Below are 12,169 nucleotides of genomic sequence, written 5' to 3'. Positions count from 1 at the left end.
GAAACAAAGAAGAGGCTTACTAGGGCTAGTGCATTTGGACCGCAAAAACCTGAGGAAACATCAGATGGCATAGCCTTTGTTGCTATCTAATTATTGCTATCTAATTATCTAATTGCTATCTAATTATCTATTAAAATAACACTTTGTTGAGGTTATCTAATAATCTTGAGAGTGGCACAAATTTGGCTTTATCTATCTATCATCTGTCTCTCTCTCTCTCTCTACCTATCTATCTATCTATTATCAAATTTGTATAGCTGCCCACCTCACCAAAAGGAACTCCACATACTTATGTTGTATTTAGCTTGCCAGTGACCATGAAATATAAAAAGCATTCAATCTACCTAGGAAATGTCATAATACAGGTGTGATTATAACTATTACGAATGCCCTTGTTTAATGAACTAGGAAACATAGTCAAATTACTTCGCATCATCCTCTTTGTTGAGGGTAAAACTGCCCTCTGCAAAGTAGTGCAACGGACCAGACAGCGAATAGATACGTTGCTTAGCAAAACACACAGATACTCACAAACTCTGAACGTTTAAAGAAAAATAAACAGTCTTTACTTGTAGTAAAAAAAACAAACTTGGCTTCTCAAAACAAAGATAACACTTCTTCAAATAATCACGGTGCAACACAAAAACATAGTTTGCTTACAATTCCAGTTCTCTTCAGTAACACAGACACAGTTCCTTTCAGCAGTCCAACCTTCTAATAGCAGGAGCAGAAGTGAATGAACTTCCTGCCTTCTTTTATGTCTGCTTAGCACAGCCAATTAGTCATCCTGTAGCAGTTAAAGTTACGGAACATAGTTTTCTATATATTACCTACCCAACCGTAGGATAAGCATCCAACACTCTTGACATGAATGTATATGGTCAGCATGGTCAATATCTTTCAGTATTTTCCATATTCTATGGCAGACAGTAAGACATTGAAATGGACATGCTCTGTGTAGCCGCAGAATTTCCAAAATATTTATGTCAACCCTGGAGCCATCTTAGAATGTCTTCAGGGTTGCCACAGCGAAGCTGGATAGAGCTGTGGGAAAGGGAGAGGGGGAGTAGAGATAGCTGGAGAAATATGTAGCCAAAATAACATTCTTTCTCTTGGGAGCCAAGGACACTCTCACCAACACCTGGAGGGGCGTGGATGGGAGTCATCCAGGTTTGGGACTGTGACCTGATTAGGGCATGTGATGGTTGTGTGTAATGGGGGAAAGAACTTTGGACTTTGAATTGGATGAGGAAAACCCAGGGAACTTCAGAGTCGGGTTTTCACCAGCTGTGCCAATATGACATGCCTAATAAATCTATACTTTGAGGAAGCCTCTGGCCTTGGAGTTTTGATTTCATCTGGGCTGTTACTTGGAACCCTGACAATTTAAGCAGTTTGCTGGCTGGAAACTTTTATTGGAGAGGTATATCCACATCATATTCTTTTATTCTTCCATATTCCAGCTGCATTCATTTACCAAAGTTATTTCATAGCATGAGTTTTCCACCCAGTATTTACTCTCAACTGCTTCCCAGGCAAGGGAAATTTTTAAACAGAGACCTAGATATCAGTGCCCAAACTGAGGTGGAACTGTTGGCAAAATGTAGATCTTTAAGTTGGTTGGCTCAGAACAAAACTCTTATCCAGTTTGAAAAATATCTTGTCAATGGGTTTGATACAATTCTTAAGAAAGGCCTATACTAGAGCAAGTTTTCGGTTGTTGGATTCATATAGGTGCTTCCATCACCTGCCATATCATGAAAAGATATGTATATGTGGTGCTCCAGCTATCAAAAATAGTGTTCATGTTTTCTTGACTGTCGACTGTGTCTTAGGCGTAGACATTTAACATCCCTGCTTGAAAGAATAGCCCACTGGGATCTGAATTGCAGATTGTCTTATGTCCTCCTGGGCTGTAATGTAGACATTGTGAGCAGAGCTGCTAAGTTTGTAGTTAAGACAGAGTAGCTGAGCTAAGAACCCATTATATCAAACAGAATGAAGTCATCTGTAAAGATGACGTATTTATCTGAATGCTAATTCTTTGTATTTACCACATATGTATTTTATTGCTGTATTTTCCCTTCTCTATTTTGTCGTTGGAATTAGAACCCTTGTTTTATTTTCATTTCATTTTACTTTCTTTTTTGATATGGTTGTAAGATTAATCAATTAATAAACTACTATTGCTGCTACTGCTATCACTACTATTACTACTATTATTACTACAACTGTTGCATTCTTTAATACATTCTAAGACATTTTGTGGGCCACAGAGGAAGAGAAACCATGTGTCATGAGATCTTTTTTTAGCATTTTTACCCAATAAAAAGAGTTAGTGAAAATAGTTAGTGAAAGTACAAGGAAGCCAACCCTCCATAATAAAAATAGTTTCAATGAATAGCTCATTTTGGTTAATCAGATGTCCGTCCCAGGGACACTTGGTCAAGCTCTAAATGGAGGACTGCCTTGGGTACAGAAGATGATACCCCCAAAGATTGATCTCAAAAAATCTTATTTGGATTTTTAGTTAGAGGGGGGGAAATCTTTATATCTGGAGGCTTGGAAATCATACTGGACTTGTACAACTATTTTTCCAATGGAAAACATTGAGCGCTGAGAGACTTGTGCATTTCTTTATTTAATGAGATGAAATGTTGTACCTGATATGCTTCACACTGAAAATTCGCATTTGGCATCCACTTTCAACATACGGCGGTGGTTTTTCAGTTGTCTGACCCAATTACCCCTTTCCCCAGTCTTGTATTAATTCATTATTCTCACAAAAAAGCCCAAGAACCTGTTGTTTTACACAAGCATCTTAGTAACAGAAGTCCCGAAGTAGATGCTTGACTCTACAAATTGTTCCATTACCTCTAGGATATGCCGAATTAACTCCTTTAAGGGGGAATTATTTTCTGTTTAAGAACCACTGGCATGGGAATAAAGATTTTTTATTCATTATTAGAGGGTGTTTTTTTCCTTTTTCCTTTATCCAAAAGATAAACCTTTTGTTGTTGTTGTTGTTTTCTGCTACACCCTTCCCCTCCCACACCCACACCCACACACCATGTTTCTCAGTTACTGAAACAGTAATGTATAAAAAAGGTAGGTGAATTTAGGAAATAACATCAGGTTTATGGTGGATAACAAATCTAACTGAAAGTATCCAAAATTCTCAGCCAGGAATTGGAAAACAAGACAGCAGAGTTTTAAAACTCCTTCTCCTGTTAGTTTCACCTCTTGGTGATGGACACATTTCATCTCTTAGTGCCTTGATGGCGAACCTATGGCACGCGTGCCACAGGTGGCACTCAGATCCCTCTCTGCAGGCACATGAGCCATCGCCCCAGCTCAGCTCCACTGCGTATGCACACACACTTCCCGCCAGCCAGCTGGTTTTTGGGTCTCTGCCGCACATGCGTGGGGGGTGGAGCGCATGTGGGAGATGCACACGCATGTGCGGGGGGGCAGGGCACGCAGGGGGTCATGCATTCATTGCATTATGGTGTGCGCGCATACACACTTTCGGCATTCAGTGCCAAAAAGGTTAGCCATTCCTGTCTTAGTGTTTTCTGAGCTTGGTTGCTTTCTTGCAGGCATTTCATTACCCCACTAGGTAATATCATCAGTGTACTTCATCACTTACTTTCAGAGTGCACCACCAAACTTTCTTACACAACTGCAGTGCTTCTGGGTGTGTTAGTATTTAAATATACCTAGCTGAAAGAAAATAAGTTTTCTTTGACTTGTTCAAAGGTACAGAGACGCAGCAATCTTTGTCTGAGGATGATACTTACCATCCATGTTGTCTCTTCTTTTATTTTTCCTCTAAATCAGTGTTTTTCAAACTTGGCAACTCTAAGATGTATAAGTTTCAACTCCCAGAATTCCCCAGCCAGCATGCCTGATTAGGGGATTCCGGGAGCTGAAGTTCACACATCTTAAAAGTTGCCAAGTTTGAACAATTCTGCTGTAAATCTTGGACTAATAGATGCCCAGAGGAATAGCTTTAGACTAAAATAGATGGGTGATTGAATTTCAGCCCAAACATGTGAAAAAAGCTTGCAAGAGGCCAGAAGTCTAGGAACTGGGTACTTCCAACATCCAGTTTTAGAATATAAAACTCTCAGGGCTGCTGAAATATTTCCAGAATCCCAAAAAAATAGATTAGAAGTCATTCTGAATCTAAGCAATATTAGAAAATGTCCCAAAGGTGCTTTCTTTCAAAAGGCAACTGGACTTTCTTGTTTTGCTAGAAGACATTTCGCTTCTCATCCAAGAAGCTAGAACTGAAGAAGCTTCTTGGATAAGAAGTAAAACATCTTTTAGCAAAATAAGGAAGTCCAGTTGTCTTTTGAAAGAAAACACCTTTGGGACAACCATGATCTGGACAACTGAGAATCCCCATAGACAATATCAGAAAATGTTACTCCTAATTTTTTGTAATACCAAAAAATGTGTTGGGTAAGCATGAGGCCTTCTACCAGTTGAAATAAATATAGATCAAGCTGCTTTTCCAAGGAAGCATGAAAGGTTAAGTCAAAAGTGCTTAGATTTTACAAAATTTGTTGGTGCTTAGATCTACATAGATGCATCATGCAGTGACAGGAAAGGAAGTGAAACCCCATCATTCCCGCGTAGTGTTTAGTAAGAAGGTCAATGCATTCTCTGGTACTAGCAGAGACAAATCCTAGCCTACTCCTCATTCCTATTTTGGGGGCTGCTTAAATATTTCCCTCTTCTTCTCTGAAATCAAGTGCACAATGCTGAGACCCAGCACAAATGAAGCCCATCAATCAACTTCCCTTCCTCCAGGATCTTTGAAAGTATTTCAAGATACAAAGAGTAATAACGTGGCCCCGTGTCTCAGAAACCACATAATTGTGTTTGCTGCACTGATTTCAGGGAGATGTCTGAATCCCAAACTAGATTTTGAATATATTCAAATTGAAGCAGTTCCCCCAAAGCAGGCTGAAACGGAGGCTAATCAGCCTCAAAGCTTTATTTGTGATTCAGAGGGTCATGGAATTGAAGAGAGTGACTGCAAAAGCTAAATCTCTCTCACACACACACCTTCCTGGCTTGTACCAGAAAAATACTTGAATGGGAAAAAAAAGTGACAGAGAAGGAATTGTGTCAAGCTGCTTATACAGGTAGTCCTCAAGTTACATCCATATATTTAATGACTGAAGTTACAATGACACTGAAAAAAGTAAATTATGATTGGTCCCTGCACTTATGACCCCTGCAGCATCCTCACTGCCACATGATCAAAATTTGGGTGCTTGGCAACTGGTATATATTATAATGGTTGTAGCATCCCAGGGTCATTCAGTTGCTATTTGTGACCTTCCAAAAAACATTCACTTAACAACCACACAATTCGCTTAGAATTGGAGTGATTCGTTAACAGCTGTAAATTGCTCACAGTCGCCTTGAACCACAAAATGGGCAGCAAATAAATTGATGATGATGATGATGATGATGATGATGATGATGATGATACAGATCGTCACTTGGAACACAACATCTGATATCACAGCTGTCGAAAACCGAAACGTACAATTTATTGATATCACAATACCAGGAGATGCCAGAGTCGAAGAAAAAGAACTGGAAAAAATCATGAAATATTGCGACCTGGCCATTGAAACTACATGGCTATGGATGAAACATGTAACAGTGATACCCATTGTCATCAGGGCACTTGGTACCATGTCCAAGAATTTTATAAGATACATCAACAAATTGCAGCTTCCTGCAATAGCAGCAGCGAAACTGCAAAAAACTGTGGTACTTGAAACATCGTACATCTTAAGTAGGTACTTGGTTGATACCTAGGACACTGGCAGCAACCCATATCAACCATTAGCACCAGCCAATGGTATTTGTGATGCATTTTTGAATGTTCAGTTGACTGAGTTTCATATTTAATGAATAAAGATAATAATAATAATAATAATAATAATGATGATGATGATGATGATGCGCGGATTGAAGATAAGCAGCAAGAAAAAATCACAAAGTACCGGGATTTGCAAATTGAAGTTGAGCGACTATGGAAAAAGAAATTGTGTGTTGTCCCGATTGTAATTGGAGCCCTTGGAGCAATACCCAAAGGGCTACCCCGCTATTTAGAAATTCTAAATTTGCCAGACTTGAACATTTTGACTCTACAAAAAACCACCTTACTCGGAACAGCTTACATCCTCCGACGATACCTTAACAGTTCCTAGGTCCTTGGTTAGGACTCCAGCTGCTGAGCTATTAATCAGCCTCAAAGGCTGTGAATCTCACTAAAGATTAACCAATAAATAATAATAATAATAATAATAATAATATTTTAAAAGATCTGCAGATTCCTTGGGAAGGACTTAATAGGTGGATAAAAATGTCAAATCCAGTCTGAACATCTGGCTGACTATGCGATGAATCATAATAATAGTAATGAGGAGCCCTGATGGCGCAGTAGTTAGAATGCAATATTGCAGGCTAACTCTGCCTACAATCTAGAGTTTGATCCTGACAGGCTTGAGGTTGACTCAGCCTTCCATCCTTCCAAGGTCAGTTTAATGAGGACTCAAATTGTTGGGGGCAATATTGTAAACCACTCAGAGAATACTATAAAGCACTATGGAGCAGTATATAAGTCTAAGTGCTATTGTTATTGCTATAATAATAATATGATTGATATAATAATAACTATTGCAAAAAGGTTATAAAAATCAGGTGCAACTCACTTAACAACTGCTTTGCTTAGCAACAGAAATTCTGCCCCTCCCCCCCCATTGTGGTCATAAGTTGAGGACTATCTGTAAGTATAGTACTATACAGTATATGAGTTCTCGGAGTACTTTGCCAGGAAACGCTGAAGTATTACATTACAGGGTTATTCTAGCATGCAGAACTTTTTGCAAATTATACACTCAGGCACATAAACGTTCCAAGAGTCCAGGCAAAGTTTGCCTGTAGAGGTCAAGAGGAGAAAGGTTAGGATGTCCAAATGTCTCTGTTGCTTTTTGCTCCACACCCAACCCTGCCTGGTTGAATGTCTCAATCAATCTCAGTTCAGCAGGACAGTAAAACCAAGAAGAGAAGAGAAAAGCTTCACTCTTCTGCAAGAATATGGACCTCTCCTTCTCCATCTCAATGTGTAGACATTTTGGGGAATTTGTGTGTGTGTGGGGGGAAGAGCAATCTGGAGTGAACTGTTTCCCCCAAAGTGGGAAGTTGACATTTGCCCACAAAGAGGAAATGAGAATGATGCTGGAAACACAGGATGGCAAGCTCAGTGAACTATAGCTGATCATCACTGGAAGCTTTCAAGAAGAGACTGGACTGCCATCTGTCAGAAATGGTGTAGGGTCTGCTTGGGCGGGGGGGGTGGACTAGATGACCTATAAGATCCCTTCCAACTTTGTTAATCTGTAATCTGTAAAAACTGGGGGTGGAAGGCAACCTTTAAAAGGAACTCATAAAGTTCACCAACTTTGATAATGATGATTTTGTAAACAGAAACAAAAACAAAAAAAATTGCAGGCTGATTATAGTAAAACTGCAACCGTCTGTTATTTTAATTCAAATTCTTTCCACCTTCCTAATACAGAATGTCATTACTTAGCGGCAAACCAATTAGATAAGCATACCTTTTGGCATGTTACTGATATTTCTGCCTAAAACTTCATTAGCAAAATAAGAATACCCCTCTACGTTTTATTTCTAGCGTATTATGAAACCATTCAGCCCTTCAAAAAAGTTGATTTATGTGAGTTTTTGTTTTGAAACCTGCAATGCTTACTAATGTATGACCCTGCATGTTTGGGGTGTATAATGTAATTTCAGATAAATGTGAAGGGAGACGCACAAATTCAGGTAAAAGAAGGCCTAAAAGCTGATAGGTAGTCAGTACAACATGCTAAATTAATGCTACTCTAGATTGGTAGGGTTATGCTGCTTTTGCGATCTGTAGATTCCAGGGAATCTGCAAAGACTGTACCACATAGGATATATTGCAGTAGTCAATCACTGCAATATCAAGGTAAATGTTACAGATAGAAGAGCATCAAACTAGGCCTGTAGTTGAAGCTGGGCAAAAATCCCCATTGCTATGGATTTCGCACCCTGTTTAAGCAGGTGACACAAGTCCATAAGAATTCTCAAAGTTACGGACCAACTGGGGAAGACAACAGCATCCAGTAATACTATAAGGACCATTGTTATTGGTTTGTCAACTTGATTTTGGAATTATTTAATCTAAGTATGTTTTACCCCATCCTGACCCTAACAGTCTCCAGACATCTGTTCAGGATGTCTGCAGCATCAGTCTGGAATGGCAATATCAACTTGAGTATCAGCATATTTGTGACATTTAATTTAAAACTGATTGCAGTGTTGCCCAATGGCTTCATGTAGAGATTAAATAGCACAGAGAGAGTCCCAAGGCCTGCAGCACACCCTCCTGCATGAGATTGATTATAGACACAGGCACTACTCCTTTATGATTAATGATGAGAATTGTCCATTTCAGGAGAAGCAGAACTACCGTTAAAAAGACACTCAACCCTTGTAGACAATCCAACAAAACCCTCTGGCTGATGGTATCAAACATCACTGAAAGAACTAATAGGACCAAGGGGGCACATTCTCCATGATGGTCCCTGTGAAGGTCATTGATTAGAGCAAGAAATGGCATATCAGTTCCATGACTTAGCCTGAAATTAGACTGATACGAATCTTGATAAATCTGTTTCCTTTAGGATCCTCTCTAACTGAGCATCACCACCTGCTTTAAAACCTTCCCTCTGAAGGAAAGGTGGAGATGGTTGGGACCAGGGTAGACCGCTCAAATATCACCTTCCTCAAGGCAAGCAGCAGCTTCCCTTTCTACAAAGAGGTGTTGATTGAACCACAGGTCAGGCACGTGGGATTCTATCCCGTTTCCTAGGTTCCACAAATTCAAAAGAATCCAAGAAGATTTCAGAAGATCTTGCCTTGTTGACCACAGTGGACTCTGTTCAATTGACATTAAACCCATAGCTGACATGGGCAACTTTATGTGCAAAGAAATCCTGCCAATTCATCTGGTATGCTGCAGACGCTGCATTCTGCCCATATTTCTCCAATAACTATCATATAACCCCAGATAGAGCTGTCAAGAATCTGCAGATGAAACAGGCACCCAAAATTAATCCGTTAATGTTCTTATCACCACTGTGCAAGCTCAAATGTGAGTTTGAACCAGTGTTCCATGACAGATTTCTCATCAGTGTCACTTCAGGTGTCTTCATTTCTCTTACACCCTTCAGGGAACTAAATGGTGATAGGGCAGATGTCTCACAGACACAATTTCATCTAGCACCCTGGCTGTTTCTATATTCCAGGTGTCAGCCAGGCGTGAAAGGGAACTATCTGGCTACTGGCCAGTAAGGAACCCCTCCAAAAGTCCATTCAGATTCCTGAAATGCCTTAGGACCAACTTAATCAGCTAACCAAGTAGAAGTCTGGGGTATTTGTGATGCACAGCTTAGTAAGGAAGTGATAATAGAAAAGGACAGGTGATAATGTCCCATCTACTTAGAGCTTAGAACTTAGAATAACTTTATTGTCACTTTGTACACTAATCGGCATACATTTAAATTAAATTTCATTGCATACAGTCTCAAACAGTCACCGCCTCCAATATACACTACACAAAAATGACTAAATAAATAAATAAATACAAAATTATGCATATACCCACATATATTATGTGACACAGAAAAACAACATGGTCTAGTTCAGATGTATGCATGTCCATGGCAAGAAAAATGATCTTGTGAGTTTATCAAATGGATGGCATAGGGAACAAAGCTATTACAGGATCTGGTAGTCCTGCTAGAAATACTTCGAAATCTCCTCCCAGAGGGGAGCAATAGAAACAGACCGTAAAGTGGGTGTGTGGGGTTTCTAGATCTAGATCATGTCTCATTTACTTGAAGCAAATGAGATCTAGCATCTGCTTACTGAGGTGTGTTAGAAAAGCCATGATCACCACAGAGGCAATGAATTCATTGGAGTCTCCTGCAGAACATGAAATGAAACCCACATCCAGGAACAATGGAAGAACTGCTCCTGGGTACCTAGAGTGATAGATGGTACTCTGGGAACCCCAACTTGTCTCACACAATAGCATTTCCAATCAGCCACTCTGGGGCAGTGTCCATTGCAACTGCTGAAGTCTAAGGAATCAACATAGCTTTGCTACCTCCTTGATTATGGCATCACAACTGAGAAAGATATTAAAAGCAGAGAGGAAATTCCCATAGGGCTAAAGCCAGGGGTGAAATGCTCCCGGTTCGGACCGGATCGCCCGATCCGGTAGCGATGGAGGCGAGTGGTTCGGAGAACCGGTAGCAAAAATCCCTGCCCCCCCCCCCAATTGCCCAGCTGAGCTGCGCAATCATCAGAGGCTTTTTTTTTTTTAATTTTTAAAAGCATTTTTTCTACAACCTCTTCGGCCAAAGAGGTTATAGAAAAAAATGTTTTTAAAAGAAAAAAAAGCCTCTTCCAAACAGGCAAGTCAACTAGGATCGTCAGAGGCTTAAAAAAAAAAAGAAAGAAAAAGCCCCTGCCAATCAGGCAACTCAGCTGGGATCGTCAGAGGCTTTAAAAGCATTTTTTTACAACCTCTTCAGCCGAAGAGGTTGTAGAAAAAATGGTTTTAAAAGTTAAAAAAAAAAAGTTGGCCATGCCCACTCAGTCATATTAACTCCCTCACCAAGCCACGCCCACAGAACCGGTAGTAACAAAATTTACATTTCACCACTGGCTAACGCCCTGTCAGTTCCCAACAATGACTCAACAAATACCTCAGACTTCTGCTTTGTTAGATCCTTAAGTCAGTCCTAAGGCATTTTCTGAATCTGGATGCAGGTCTGAATGCTTGCCACCAGCATATTATAAATGGGCACCATATGTTTTCATACAGACCGGCATTTTCCACAGCAGCTGCAAGCCTAGCAATGTGGCCATATGACTCTGCCAATTTAAAATAGGAGACCTGCATTAAATTACTGATCTTCCATTCTATAATGGCTTAGCCAGCCTGATCATTTATATTGGAACATTCCCAGGAAAAGAAGATTCCTACCCAGAAATGTAGCAACAACACAAAAATGTGTTGCCTTTTTTTAGAAAGTTGCTTTTTGGATCACTATTGTGACACAATTAAAAGGTAAACACTGGGTTAGTTTGTTTTTTTCTCTGCCTCTGCTTTGGCCTAAAACAGGAAGGTTGCCTTTTAAAAGTATAAAAGTATTTGTGTCCGCCACATAGATTGCAACAATAAAATAGGAGCAATAAATGTTGATTTGTTGAATCAAGAAATTAATTCTTAATTTAATTAGTCAACATTATTCTTCCCCACTAACAGAGAATCACCTAGCCAAACATGATTGGGATTTTGAATGGGTTTTAACCACATAATCTATGAGGGCTGCCTGTTTTATTTTTTATTTTATTTTATTTCAAATTTATATACCGCACCTTCTCCCAAGGGACTCAGGGCGGTGTACAGCCAGATAAAAACATACAATACAAACATTAAGAACAATTAAAAAAATATATATTAATTTGGCCCCAGTTTAAAATGACAAACCAATTAAAAATTTAAAATTTAAAAATATGTTAAGCCAGCCCGGCTTGATGAAAAAAGAAAGTTTTAAGGGCACGGCGGAAGGCACGGAGGTCTTGGATTCTCCTTATCTCAGGGGGCAGCTGGTTCCATAGGGTAGGTGCCCCACAGAGAAGGCCCTCCCCCTGGGGGTCACCAGCCTACATTGTTTGGCTGATGGCACCGCGAGGAGGCCCTCTCTGTGGGAGCGCACGGGTCGATGGGAGGCTGTCGGTAGCAGCAGGCGGTCTCGAAGATAACTAGGTCCTATGCCATGGAGTGCTTTAAAGGTGGTAACCAACACCTTGAGGCGCACCCGGAAGACCACTGGGAGCCAGTGCAGCTCGCGCAGGAGCGGTGTTATGTGGGAGCGCCATGCAGCTCCCGTAATTATCCGCACGGCCGCATTCTGGACCAGTTGGAGCCTCCGGGTGCTCTTCAAGGGGAGCCCCATGTAGAGAGTGTTGCAGTAGTCCAGGCAAGAGGTGACGAGGGCATGAGTGACTGTGCACATGG

The sequence above is a fragment of the Pantherophis guttatus genome, chromosome 2 (genome assembly GCF_059756535.1).
Source record: "Pantherophis guttatus breed Tessera chromosome 2, ASM5975653v1, whole genome shotgun sequence".
Taxonomy (NCBI): Eukaryota; Metazoa; Chordata; class Lepidosauria; order Squamata; family Colubridae; genus Pantherophis; species Pantherophis guttatus.
This window is presented reverse-complemented; position numbering follows the sequence as displayed.